The sequence below is a fragment of the Lepidochelys kempii genome, chromosome 3 (genome assembly GCF_965140265.1).
Source record: "Lepidochelys kempii isolate rLepKem1 chromosome 3, rLepKem1.hap2, whole genome shotgun sequence".
Taxonomy (NCBI): Eukaryota; Metazoa; Chordata; order Testudines; family Cheloniidae; genus Lepidochelys; species Lepidochelys kempii.
In genome coordinates this window covers 168689522-168704191 of record NC_133258.1, presented here as the reverse complement: position 1 = coordinate 168704191, position 14670 = coordinate 168689522, and the positions used below count along the sequence as shown (strand labels likewise).

Sequence of the window (14670 nt, the reverse complement as noted above, 5' to 3'; positions counted from 1 at the left end):
CTATGCACAGTCTCTTCCCTTCCCAGGTGAATGGGCAGAAGCTTGGCTCCCCACTCCAACCTGGTGCAGAGGGTAGTATTCTGCCAATGGTAAAGAATCCTATCTCTCTGAGGCCCAATTTCTTCCCTGTGTTACTCCTAGAGTGCTGCACGTTGTTCTGGACGTTGTTCAGGGAAAATGGAATGAGCACAATCAAGCCCTTAGTCATTAGTAACCACAAGTTGTTACCATCCAGAGATTTCTTGGTGATCTGTTAAAGACGTGAATAGTCTCAAGCTATTTCCTGGCAGTTTGGTGTTCACATCCTCAAGCCCACTATTGCCCTGGCACTGACACTTGGGGAAATCTCCGCAGACCACTGGGACTAAGCTATCCTCTCACCTTTAGAGGGAGTCTGTCCAAGTGAGGGTTGTTCACATTGCCTTGGAGGGATGCTGTGCAAGTGAAGCATTCTTGCTGCATCTATTCTGGACAGGAAACTCTAGAGCAGACAGCTTAGTACCTTTCATGATGGCTAGATTGTGTCAAAATAGGAGTTGGGTGGCGTGGAAAGGAACATTGTCATGTATGGCAGTTCACAATTTGACTTTTTTTTTTTTTTTTTAAGTTTTACTCATCTGTTGCTGAGTAGCATTTGATTCACTTTAGTTTGATTATTTTATTTTTAATTCCAAATATCCTCTTATCTAATGTCAGCAGGGTTTGCAAATCAAAAACAGATTTGAGCATACCATTAAATTTGGGTGACCTGTGCTAATCTAATACTAGCTACTGTTTCCTGCTTAGGGCTTCTTCCCCATCCTTGTATGTGGCATATATACAATACTGTGCATACTCAGACTCCATTTGGAAACGAAATACAGCAATGTATAGTAGCCACTGCTCAAAGTTTAATATTTCATCCATGTATATTTTACTGCATACTCCTTTTTATAAGCTTGCCCTGAAGAGATGGGCTTGTTTACAGAGGGTGATTCCTAAGCTCTAGGGTTGACATCAAGAGTATGGTTACATTCTATCCGTTTTTAAATTTGCATGACTGCAGGTTTTCATATAGCTTCCTATGTGCCTTCCTCTGTCACTTCATTTTAAAAATTCCCATAGGGAGAGTCTCACAGCTGGGGTAGGCCTGTACTGCCTGTCCTTCACAAGATATTTACATAGCAGCATCTGCAGGAACTGCAGAGTGAAATTGATCCAATCTTGGGTCAGTCCAACTTTGATGTTCCTGCCAGGCTATGGGACAGGTTTGGCTTAAGGGCCCTGCGTTTTTGTGAAGACTTCATAGACTGATCTTCCATCAGCAACTCATTGACTGGCTTTAGCCTTCCTTACAGCAGCAGAACTGAAGAGACAGCAACTTGCAGCCATTTTTCAGGCACTTTTGGCTCCACAGATTTTATGGCCTTCCCTCCCTTGGGAAGCCTCTATGTGGTAGAAGCACAGACTTCTGCTGGAGGGGAAGGAGGAGAGATTAACATTCCTCTCTTCTTTTCTCACTTTTTTTCCATCCCATGGGCAATGGAGAATTATGAATGTGCTGCAAGGAGCACTTCTCATGGCTAGACAAGAAGACCACAGAGAACTGACAAGATAGTATCAGTTTCAAGTTACTGATTACACAGACACACAGATGAATTGGGAGCACAGAACCCCAGAAAGGGAACGTGCCAAGGTGCTGTAAGGTCAGAGGGAAACATGGAAGGACAAATGCAAACTGGGTTGTATCGAGGGTATATCCCTGTAATCTTGGAGCAGCACTTTGAATTTTTGGGCCAACTTTGGTTTTGTGCTTATGTTGCAAGCAGGGCTGGGAGTGCTGTGTAGCCCCTACACTCAGACCCTAGAATATACTCTTATCACAAGGTAACCTCCCTTCCCCTTAAACTGACTGACTGGAGAAGAAGCAATGAATTCCTGAAGGAAGGTTGTGCAGTGAAACCAGGAGCAGAAAAGGGATTTTTAGTAGGGTGTTCTCAGTGCAGAGGTTCTTGCCTCTAGAATGTGATTTCTTCCGTTGCAGGGGCCTGGGTTTACTTTCTTTCAGAGCATGATGCAAGGCCTATCTCTTCATTCAGGCCTTTCCAGAGTAAGTGGTGTAAGGTTGTTTTTTTTTGTTTTGTTTTTTTTTTTGTGGGCTGGGAAGTTCTCTGTTCAACAGAGTTGTTAAAAAAGCCCTTACTGGCATTGAAGCTGAAGCTTAGACCATAAATGCATGTACCGTGATAATGATTGATATCACTCCCCATTATAAGATCAGGAGTTCTTAGTTTCATTTTGTGAGGTTGGCAGGGAGGGAGGGAGGGAGATCTCTCAAACACACGGTTGCAAACTGGTGCTGCCGCTGTCGTAGTTGCTGTAGGTGGAACTCCCCTTCTGTGTCTACCACCAGCATCTCCCATGCGCTTCTAGAGATAGGGTACGTTGCCCCTCTACAGGTCACTCCAGCTGCTCACAAAGAGGAGGCAAGGCCGAGATGTTGCTGTATCATGTCAGGGTGCTACAGTAGCCACCAGCAGTACCTGTCTGCCCAGCACTGAGATCAGAGTCTGTACTGGGAGGGAGCCTGAAGCCCCATTACCCCCAGAGGGTATCTCCACGACTACCACCAGGCAAAACAGCATGTTTCACAACTGATCCAAGCATTTCCCCAGCCCCACACACCCCAGCTATGGTAGATAGCCGGCAGCCAGGGTAGACCTTCCCAATTTAGGAACCAAAGGGAGGGGGTGCATTCTCTCCATGGACCACTGCCAGGAGACTCCACTCCCCATCTAACCAACAGCTCCCACAGCCAGAGGTCACAGGGTGGCTGTTGGTTTCAGTAGTAGCTGCCCTATAGGGCAGGGGTTCTCAACCTTTTTCTTTGAGCCCCTCCCCCCCCCCCAACATGCCATAAAAACTCCACAGCCCACCTGTGGCACAGCAGCTGGTTTTCTGCATATAAAACCAGGGCCGGCATTAGGGGGTAGCAATCAGGAAAATTGTCTGGGGCCTCATGCTACAGTGCCGCTGCACGCCCCCCTCCCCCCACCATGAAGCTAATCTGCTCAGGCTTTGGCTTCAACCCCAGGTGGTGGGGCTCAAGGTCTCGGGCTTCAGCCCCATGCGATGGGGCTTTAGCTTTCTGAGCTGGGCCCCAGCAAGTCTAATGCTGGCGCTGCTTGGCGGATCCCCTGCAACCTGCTCACGGCCGCCCAGGGGACCCCGGGCTCCTGATTGAGAACCACTGCTATAGGGGAGCCACCTGGACGATCTGAGGCTGTGGGGAGTGGGAAGTATGAGGGTTTAGAGGTGGAAGAGTTGTTGCATTTGGATGGGGTGTGGGTAAAAGGTTTGTTGGATTTGAGGGTTGGATGAGTATGTAACTGATTTATTTTTTTTATGGTAGTGCAGAAGAGTACAATTAATAGATTGGGGGGGGTTTTTGAGAGAGAGGGAGGATGGGGCTGTTTTATCCAGGGAATATGACATGTATCACTGAATGAGCTATGAATCTTATGGCGCTCCTTGTTATTTTGGCAGCACCTAACTGACAAAGGCAAAGTGTGGTAAGGACAACATTTGAGAGTAGAGGTCAAAATCTCCTAACTAGGTATAAACTGGGGGGATGGGGAAGCATTTCTTCTACTCTCTGAGGAGCAGGTGAGGTTCAAATAGTCCATATTGCATACTGAATTAAGAGTAGATAGACCATGTATTTCCCCTGCAGAGATGCCAGCCCTCACTAATTTTCCATAATCCTCCCACTTTTTACATGGTACAAAGTTACTAATTCAGGTATAAATCTACTAATTTTGCAAACATGCACACACGTGTGTGTGTTACTCATCACCACTTGTGACAAAAACTGCAGATAGTGCCATGGCAGCGGGGGGGGCGTTCTTCTCCATCAACCCAGAGCATGTGCACAGACTGCTTGGTGAGGGCCTGATAGGATGCACGTTGCAGCCATTTTGAATGTGTTAGGGCACTGCTGGATTCACCACCCAAGGGACAGGCTGTGTGTTGCACGCTAGCTGTTCTGTGTGGGCTCTGCTGGAATATGTTAATGCACTCTTGGTACCTAGAGCACACCAGCATGGTACACACAGGGCAGTTAGCTCTGCACACAGCCTGTGTTTTGGATGGTGAATCTAGCAGCACCACAAAACTCGATTGACAGTCCCCATGTCTTGCCTCCTCTCAGACCCTCACTGTACAGTCTGCGGGGGAGCAGAATCCAGAGGGGGCAGGAAGAGACAGCAGGAGGAGAGAGGGGATGTGACAAAGAAGGGATAAGAGGAGGAGAATCATCCCAGGAAGGAGGTCCAGGCCTGGGACTGGCCAAAGTAATTAAGGGCCCTTGACAGCATAGGACAGCTTTCCTAGGGCTGTTCCTCCCTCTTTGGTGGTGGTGGGCGTCTGGGCCCCCTCCCTTGGCTATAGACAAAGGGTGAGGAGAGGTCCCAGTTTCTCTGGGGAGAGGGGAGCATGGGGGAGAGAGGTCCCAGTTTCTCTGGAGGAGGAGAGAGAAGCAGGAGAGAGAGGTCTAAGCAACCTTCCTAATTCCTCCCTAATTTTTTCTTTTCATAAACATCCCTAAAAGTGTCAGAACAAGTGTCCCTGACCCATCAGCAACGCCTACATCTTTTATAGGTTGAGCTCCCCAGCTTAGTCTTATCCAAGCTCCCATTTCAGTCTGGGTTTGGGAAAACAAGGACATCTGTGTCCTAACAAAGGTACACCTTGGCTGCCGCATGACGGTGGCATTGCAGGCCAAGCAGCCTCTCAATCTCAGGTCTGTCTGCACGTGCCTCTTACACATGAGAACTGGCTGAATAGAGACCTGTGGTGCTCTGCAAAAGACCGCCTTCAGGGTAGAAGAGCAACTTCCCAGAGCTACTCAAAAATTATTCCATCCACTTGTGTCAGTCAACAGCATGTTGCTGTATCAAAGGCTTTGGACAGACCTGGAAGACAGCATGGACACATGGCTTTTGCTTATTAGTAGAAGAAGACTGATCACTGAGACACTCTGGCCACTGTGTTGTACCCAGGCTTCGAACTACGCTGTCAGTGGTCAGTTAAATGTTGAAGATCCCAGATTGCACTAGAACTCCTTTGCTAAAACTGTTCCAATAATCTTTCCTAAAAAGCAATGGTTAAAAGCATAGTGGTAATTTAATGAGATTAATACCTTCATTCTAGTGGAAGAGCAGTGTGCCAGGTAGATAGAAACAACTGGCTGTCCAACCCTTGCTCCAGAAACTGTGTTTGGATGACCATCTTAATCTATGATGCTTGGTTTGTAGTAGCCATGTAGAACATAAATTCATCTTGCATATATTAGAAAAATCTCAAAGTACCTTTAGGGTTGTCTGTGAGTGATGCTGGCCACAGCTGACACAGGAAAGATAAATTTGCTACCTTGTGATGCATCTCTGCTCCCACCGAGTTGGATAATTGTGTTTGAATCTAGTTGATTCTATCTGCAGAATACAGAAAACTGTTCAGCAAGAAAATGAGAATTCTGCCTTTAGAGTCAGCCTAGATTGACGAGGCTTTTTGTCACTGGAGCAGTTCTGATTGGGACTAGGTGGACACTATGGTGGAAGAGAGTTTTCTAGGCCTCACCAAAGACGCTGCATAGCATCTCAAATTCTCCATGCCCATTTTCTCACATTCAGACTGACTTCTGCCAGAAGATGTTCCTCTCCATTCATGATTCATACTATAGCTCATCTGTGAGGATGGCACAAATGCTTAGGAGATACCATATTGATTATTGAGGCAAAAGGGTAGCCATAATGCTCCTCTGTCACAGGGTGGTTACTGACTAAGTCTATGCAGTATTCTCCCTATGTTGGTTTTTTGCAACCTGTTTTATATTCAGCCATTTCAAAGAGCAGACTTATGAAATAGATCCTTCTTCCTGAGGGGAGTGAAAGTGAGACCTCAGCCTGATGAGAATAATGAACAGACTCATTCTATAAACCTTCTTTTCCTCCCTGCTTCTCCACACTCAATCTCCAGTCTGACTTGATTCATTTTATTAAGTTGACCATGGTAGAGTGGATCTTTCTAGCTTATATTTTCTATAACATTCCCCACTATAGAGTCTGAGCACCAGTTCTGTCTTGGTGGTTCAGTGTGAATGTGACAAATTAATAGGGTCTGGGAGGTTAAAAAAGTCAACCAATTAAAAAATATTTACGTTAGGAGCAGCAAAATTACATTTAGTTCTGTTAAATAGAACAAACTTTCCTATGGTTCTTGTATGAGCTTTGTGAATATAGCCAGCAAGAGGTGAGATCACTGGAATTTTAGAGGTCTGGCTATTGAAGGTTGTCTCCGTGAGTATGCATTCATTTCCCTATATCACTTGCATCAGATCTCAGTCATGACTGCCAGTCTTCTGGTTTTTGTGCATGTGTGTGGGTTTTTTTTTTTTTAAAATAAAATCTTGCTCTTACATGGACAGAGCAGCTGATCCCCATTTAGAGAAAACAAAATTATAGTGAAGACAACTTATTTTACCCTTGTCTGGTAACAGCAAAAACAATCAATCAGTTCCTGACAACAAAAATGGGTGAGTAGTGCAAGTGATAACTAAAAAGAGGGAATAGTGACAAGGAATTTCGTCTATGAAGGATGAGGAAACAGCATTCATTACATGAAGCATTTTTAATACTTAGTGTACGTTTTTCATCTTCACAGTGCTGTACAAAAATGAATTGTCACAACACCCCTGCTAGATAGGAAACTGGTGGTATTTCCATTTTACAGATGCGGAAAACTGGGGCACAGAATGGTTATGGGATCTGCCTTTTTCAGAGGTTCTTAGCACTTGCAGCTACCATTGACTTCAGTTGGAATTGTGGGTGCTTGGCATCTTAGAGTGTGAAGCCCTAGCTACTTGTCTAAAGTCATAGTTGTCAGAGCTGGGACTACATCTCAGCATTTCTTAGCTCCCAGTCTGGTGCTCAGAGTGGGGAAAACTAATTGTCACACACATGGAATGGGGAGTTAAAAAATTAAGACAGACTAAAAAACTTTATTTAGTCTTTTTATTTAAAAAACAAAAACAAACAAAACCCCTCATGATTTTGGGGCCAGTCTTGTTACTTTTTTAATTTTGGGGGGTTAGCAATGTTGCAAAAGCGATTTGGTTTTCTCAGTCCATGGTATATGTTAGTTTATTTCAAAAATTACCATGTTTAATAACTGGTTGCTTATACGTAGACTGTACCTTAGGCTGTATTTGGAGTGTTGCATGTCAGGATTTAGATGCATTGACGGGGATTTGTAGAAACATCTACAATATATGACACTAGTACCTCTGGCCAATGGTGTTAGTCCCTCATCTTCATAATTACATAATTTAGCTACGTATATTTCATGTGATGGTGCTGCGTTTTATTAGGTTGACATATCTAGTCATAAAATTGCACGCTTTGACCTTCTAACCCCTTTCTAGGAGGGGAATCTCTTCCAGTATTTCTTACAGAGCATGTTGTAACAAACATTCTTATTACTTTTATATCCAGGATTGTAAAATCATTGCAGGTGATTCAATCCCCTAATGCTATGTAATTAATCTGAGGGTAGAAATTGCCTTTTTTCCTAATTTATAAAATATTAGATTTTTATTTCTGAATTGCAAGGCTTGTATGCTGCTGCTGATTTGCTTTCAGATTGGTGGTAAAAAGATTTTCTTTATTGCAAATGGAATCAGGATGTTTTGACTTACTGTATTCTGAATAGGGTGAGGAGATTAGCATGGTATGTAAAATATTTGTCCATAAAACCCCACACATTGCTAGTGCAAATCATTCACCCTGCCTCTGTTCCCAATTTAACAGTGTTTTTCCCCCCCTCTGTAAATGATACTGTGCAAAAAATCATGATATTAATTTACTTGTATATTATATCTCTGTCTCCAATCCTTTCTTTGTTCTTGGGCAGGGACTCTCTCCATCTCTGGGTATGCCTACACTGCAAGTGAAGGTATGATTGCAGCATTGGTAGGCATATAGCCTTGCTGGCTTTAATCTAGCTGGCAGAAATAACAATGGTAGTAAAGACGTGGCAGTGTGGGACAGCCACCCCAGTGCATGCCCACAGGCGATCCTGTATATGTACTTGGGTTGCTGGTCCACACTGGGATCCATTTCCTCACATTTTCACCGCTTTTGTTATCCATGCTAGCTAGATTAAAACTAGTGCAGGTATGCCTGCCCATGCTACAGTTACACCTTAATTTGCATTGTAGACATGCCCTGTGTTTGTACAGTATCCATCACAATCCTTTGGTAACTACAATAACATAATTTTTTGCTGTTAATAAGTATACAAAATTTAGGCTTTGATCCTGTGAGCTGATTTGTGCTGGTAGACCCTTACACGAAACCCAGGTGAAGTAAATGGATCTGCTTGCAGGCACAGGGATCTTCCCAGGTAGATCAGATCTTTAATTCTTAGAATAATGGAGGCCTGTATTCAGGTTTAAGAAGACTAAGGTAACTATACTCTTCTGATGCAGGGGAAAATTTAATACTAAAACTATAAAATATTTCAGTTGATCTAGCTGAATTTCTTGCAACTTAAGTCCTTATTAAAGTTACAAATAAGGTTAATATATTTTTGAAACATTTACAAAAACAAAAAAAAGTAGTTGATCTATGTGAACTTTCTTAAAAGTTTTGTTTTTGTTTCCCCTGTTAAATAATCACTTCAGATTTGAAATATTGCAAGAGAAGCTGAGTACTAGTAGGCATAGGACTTGCAGTTCTAAGTTGAAACCTGCCTTTACCTCTCCCCTTCACTCTGGTAACAGAAAAGTTTGCTGACTAATAGTGTTAATACTTGGAAAATAAAATGTAACCTTCAGTCAACTTTCAGTATCTAACCCAGACTTTCAGTGAATGGGCAGTGTCATGGTGAGGAATGACAAGTGGGAGGTGTGCAAGTGAATGTCAAAAATCCTAGAATTAGGCTTACGTTCTTATTTCAATTTCTATTTCCTGTATACTGACTTTAAGTACTGGAATCCTAAAGTCCGAACAATGAACAGTTAAGTTGTTTTGGATAGGAACTGACACAGAAGAATTGTTTATTAATTTGTTGATAATCAGTCACCACCCAGTGCTGTCACTTCTGTACCGCGTGTTATCTTTTCTGAATTCCTCAAATCTATATCGTTTCTATGCCGCTCATGACTTCCTGTTTGTCTTTTGGCTGGTGTTGGAGTGCATACCGTGAAGTGACTAGCCCTAATGGTCAGATCCAGCTAATCGCCTAGACTCCTCAGTGCCACAGGTTCAAATCTCTGTAGAATAAACTCAGCCCTTTATCCTTCCAAATTAGATTGAGTCCTTCTTCGAGTGCTTGTTCATGTCGATTCCATTCTAGGGGTGCGCACATCCATGTGCACAGTTGTTGGAGACTTTTGCTTTAGCGGTATCTGTAGGGCTGGCTGTGGCGTCCTCTGGAGTGCTGCTCTCATGCTGCAGTATATCGGGCGCCACCAGCCTTATGCCTTCTCAGTTCCTTCTTACCCCTCATGATGATTGGTTGGAGCACCTGGTGTTGCTTAGCAAGAGGATTAGTGGTTCTTCACTGTTTAGATCGTTCTCCTTTGTTATTTAGCCAGTGATCACTTTATTTGTTAAGTGTTCTAGTAGCAGGTTAGTAGTTAGAGTCCTGGCTGGGACTTTGTGCCCCGCTCCCCAGGCTTTAAGCTGTGTTCTGAGTGCAGCCAGCCAGTGCCCATCAGCGATCCTCACGAGAGTTGTCTGAAGTCCCTAAGGGAGTCTCATCGAAAAGACAAGTGCTGGATCTGCAAATATTTTCACCCCCGAACTCCAAAAGAGCAGGACATTTGGTTAAGGGCCCTCCTCATGAAGGCTGCTCTGCGCCCAGCATCAAAGTCCTTGCACTCTGATTCCACACCCGGTATTTCAGCATCTGCAATGCTGGCACTAGGATCCATCCAGCACCATTTCCCCTCGCCGGTACCGAAGAAGCAGTCGAAGTAGTTTGGTCTGCAGGTACCGTGCAAGGGAACTTCGGGCAAAGGACCTGAGCTAGGCCTCGTGTCTGCAACGGAGGCTCTCGGGTGGTACCGCTGTGGTCAGACCCTCTAGCCCAGCCAGGGACCCACCTCCGATTCTGGGGAGCAGTAGGGCATCTCGGCCCATCACAGGGCGATCTGCGCCTGAGGCGGGCCCAGCGGCCAAAGAACAGTTTGGCCGATAGGCATCACAGATGCCTTGCCGCATGGCTGATCCTGCCAAGACACCAGCTTAGACGACCAAGCTGGTGATGGGACCGCCCCGAAAAGCAGTGGTCCCAGACCAGAGGCGCTGTTCCCCTTCGTCACGGCCAAGGACCCTGGTACCACAACCCCGGTCTCCAGCCAGGAGGCCTAGATCTCCAACACCATGGTCTCCGCTTACAAGATGCGGGACTCCAGAGTCGCAACGCTGATCCCCGTGTTCCTGGTACCGACGGTCCTCCCACCAGAGATTGCCAAGGCGCCAGTTGCCATCGCCTTACAGGTCTCCGAGGCGTCTGTCTCCTCCAACATGAGACCATTCCTGGTCACGGCACCAGTTGCCGGGGCCCTGGTGCTTTCTTCGAGCAGGCACCGGCCCTTGCCTTCGCTGTACCAGTTGCTGACAAGAGTCAGTCGACAGACTCAAGCTTCCACGGCCCTGACCACCAGAGGGACAGTGGTCGGATGGACAGTTTAGCCCTTCCACTGTTTGGGGCAAATCGTCTCCCAGCCAGGAGCCTGCCAAGACGCTTTCAGCATTGGCATGGGGTCAAGGGGCATGGACTGCCTCGTGGCAGTACTGGAACCCGTGGGGGGTGACTGTGATGCTGGCACCATACTCCCACCACTTCTCCCGGGCAGCATTGGACACGCTACCCCCCAGCACAGCTGGCACCAGCTTTGGCGCAAAGAGCCCAATCCGAAGCGGTGCCGAGCTGCGGAGCAGTCCCTGTCGCAGCAAGGGGATGCCCTCCAGCCTTTGGCGGTGCAGTCATCCTCATCGTCCCCAGATGAGGTGGTGGTGGGGCCCTCGCAAACTGGTAGCCCCCCTGATGACTTCAGGGAGCACCAAGCCCTACTTAAAAGGGTGGCGACCAACCTGAACTTGGAGGTTGAGGAGCTAGCTGAGGAGCCTAATGACCTCTTCAGTGTCCTTCCGTCCTCTGCCCCAGCCCGGGTTGCATTGCCCATTCACCCAGGGGTCCTAAAGATTCCCAAGTCAGTGTGGCTAACCATCTTCCATTCTGCCCACATCCAAGAAGGTGGAAAAGAAGTACTATGTCCCCACAAAGGGGTGTGAATACTATATGCACACCCTCCTGTGGGGTCCTTGATTGTGTCTGCTGTCAATGAAAAGGCCAGGCTAGAGGCACCCCCAAAAATAAAGAAGCCAAGAGGCTGGATTTATGTCAGAAAAATGTATTCCATAGCAAGCCTCCAGTTTAGGGTCTCTAACCATCAGGCCCTATTTGGCAGATACAATTTCAACCTGTGGGACTCCATCGGGAGATTCAAAGCGAGCTTCCCGCAGGATTGGGTGCAGGAGTTTGCCACTCTCATAGAGGAGGGTAAGGTGGTAGCCAGGGGTGTCCTCCAGATGGCCTGGGACACCACGGACTCGGTGTCCAGGATGGTTGCCTCTGCAATAGCCATGAGGTGTAGCTCCTGGTTACAGACCTCCAGGCTGTCCCAGGCAATGCAATCCACCCTCTAGGACCTCCCGTTTGAGGGAACAGGGCTCTTCTCTGAGCTGACTGATGCTAGACTCCCAGGCCACCCTCTGCTCCTTAGGCCTACATACTCCTCAGCAGGCCAGAAAGCCGTTCCGCGTGTTCCCCCCCCCCCCCGCCTCTGCCGTCATCAAGGTCTTGGGGTACCCCTCGTTCCAGCCTCTACAAAAAGGACCAAGACAGGGGTTTTAAGTGATGCCACCAGTCGTCATCTCGTCCACGTGCCCAGCCTGATCCTTGCAGGGATCAAGGCAGCCAGAAGCAGTCATTTTGAGGGTGCATCCAAGGACGATGCTGCAGTCACTGCACCGGATCCATTCCCCGTCTTCGTCAACCACCTCCACCCTTTCCGGTCTAGGGTGACCAGATAGCAAATGTGAAAAATCGGGACGGGGGTGGGGGATAATAGGTGCCTATATAAGACAAAGCCCCAAATATTGGGACTGTCCCTATAAAATTGGGACATCTGGTCACCCTGTTCCAGTTGGCCTGGTCCCATATTGCCTTGGACCTCTGTGTTCATCACAGTCTCATCGGGCTATACCCTGTAGTTTGTAGCTGACCAACACTTCTGCCACCCTTCCCTGTCCCTCTTCAGGGACACTTCTCATGAGCAACTCCTCGTTCAGGAGGTTGAAAACCTCCTGTGCCTAGGGGCAGTGGAAGAGGATTTTACTCCTGTTACTTCCTCTATTCCGAAGGCAAAAGGGGGCCTCAGACCTATTCTAGACCTGCACCGCCTCAACGAGTCTCTCAAAAAGTTGAAGTTTAGTATGGTCTCCCTGACCTCCATCATCCCCTCTCTGAATTCAGGAGACTGGTATACCACCCTTGATTTAAAGGACACTGCTTCCATATTTCCATATTCCTTGGGGCACTTGCTTTTCCTCTCTTCCACGTTGGGCCAGCACCATTTCCAGTTAACAGCGATGCCCTTTTGGGTCTCGTTGGCCTCGAGAGTGTTCCCAAAGTGTATAGCACCAGGGGCTGCTTACCGGCAACGTTGGGGAGTCCTGATTTATCCGTACCTCGATGACTGGTTGGTTGATAAGGTGCCAGGCCTCTGATCAGGCATCTCAATCTGGTCTGTTCCACCTACTGCGACCTGGGCCTCATAATAAACGACAAAAAGTCGACCCTCGCCCCAGTGCAACATATAGAATTCATTGAGGCAGTACTTGACACCACTCGAGCCAAAGCCTTCCTCCCAAGACTCAGTTAATTATAGCTATAACATTCCATTCAATCTCACATTAATTCACACATTCATTCATACACACACACACACACACACACACACAGGTTGTTATCATAGTTACCAGCCTTAGAGTTGCTCATGCCAAGCCACTGGCCAGGTGGCCTGGACATGAGGAGGGAGCAGGGCCTTGTCAGATGCTCATCTGATGCTCCTGGAAGTTGGTTTGCAGAATCAGACCCCAAAGTTCTCGCTTTTTAGAGTCTATTTTTATAGGAATTTCTTCCTATGCCAGTCTATGGGAATTGCTTCATCATGCTGTTGCTGAATCAATCAGCAGATAGCACATTCCTGACGGCTCCAAGATGTTATCTTGTTCTTTGGTTCTCCCATTCTTGAGGCTGTTGGGTGGATTCCAGTCTGTCCTCCGGGGGGTCCTCTGGTTATTTCCACTTGACGCCTTCTTCAGCCGATGGACACTGGATTCTTAGGCTGGCACCTCCCTGATCATTCAGTTATTATCCACACCAAGCATCCATCCACATACATCCTCTATCGCTATTTTAATCACAATTGTTAATACAACAAAAGGGCGGGGAGTCTTTGGGTGCTGTTTTTGTTGTTAGAGTATTGCTTTGAGTCTCTCTCTGTGTGAATTGCTTTGAGAACAGACTGTCTTAGAATGTACTAACACAATTAGCAGCTTGCAAGTTTCACACATAGAGGGAGAGAAACAGTACCAAAAACCAAGAGACCTCTTAATTAGTAATACCCTGGAATTTAAACTATGGGGAATCAAACTCATTTGTGATTTTAATACAGAAGCCTCTTTTAAACTTCTTTCTTTAATATGATCCAACACCAGAACTGTATAGATTAAACTTGCTTTCAGAAGGTCTAAATAACTTGTTCAATCTGAACTGGTTTAGTGCTCATGTGAACACAGAATAGCTAAAATGGTTCAGCTAGTCCTCCTGCTGCTGTTCCATAGTGCATAAGTGACTTTTTCAAATCTTCCACAATTCACTATGTCTGGAAGCTGTACTGATGCTATGAAATAGGTACCAAGAGGGCATTGCAGTTGACATGATTTAAAACAGCAGAGCTGATGTGCAACTGGTGTTCTTAAATTGAGTCATCATAGCTAATATGGAAAAAATGAAAGGTTCTCAAACTGGTTTGGTCCAGCTGACTCAATTACAAGGGGTTTGTTGCTGTGGTGTAAACAGTGTTAGTCATTTCTGCAGCCTTCTCAGCACCCATATGAAGTGGCACCTGAGCCTTTTGTTCAGTTGCTAATAGGCCTCTTGATGATGGCTGACTAGCCAGTTTCATTAAGGTTGAGTATTGGTTCTTCCTTGTTGTTAAGGGGATTCCTGTAGACCTTTACCATAGGCACTGTTGGTAATACATCAACTAGTGTTTGTTTTACAGGCGTTTAACTGTATAGGGCCAAACACAAACAAAATAGCCATTTGGCTGGGCTATCGTATCGTGCAAATTCTGTAGCTCAAGAGTCCTGATTCCTTTTCTGGCAGTGGCCATGTTGCTAACACCAAACATTCAAAAATCGTGAGTCCGAGCCCAAAAATTCATGATTGGATTAAAAACAAGATTTAAAACTGTAAATAAATTACATTTTTTGCCTGCTTTTGGATGTTTCTCACCTTGTAAGGGGAAGCTCTCCACTCCTAGATTGTGTAAGA

At 46.1% G+C, this 14670-nt stretch overlaps 1 protein-coding gene across 7 annotated transcripts in view; it reads left to right on the top strand.

Annotated features, from left to right (window-relative positions):
- The window catches only part of TRERF1 (transcriptional regulating factor 1), a 141517-nt gene that overhangs the window by 26608 nt on the left and 100239 nt on the right, over positions 1–14670 (top strand). The gene's annotated exons all lie outside the window — the stretch shown is intronic.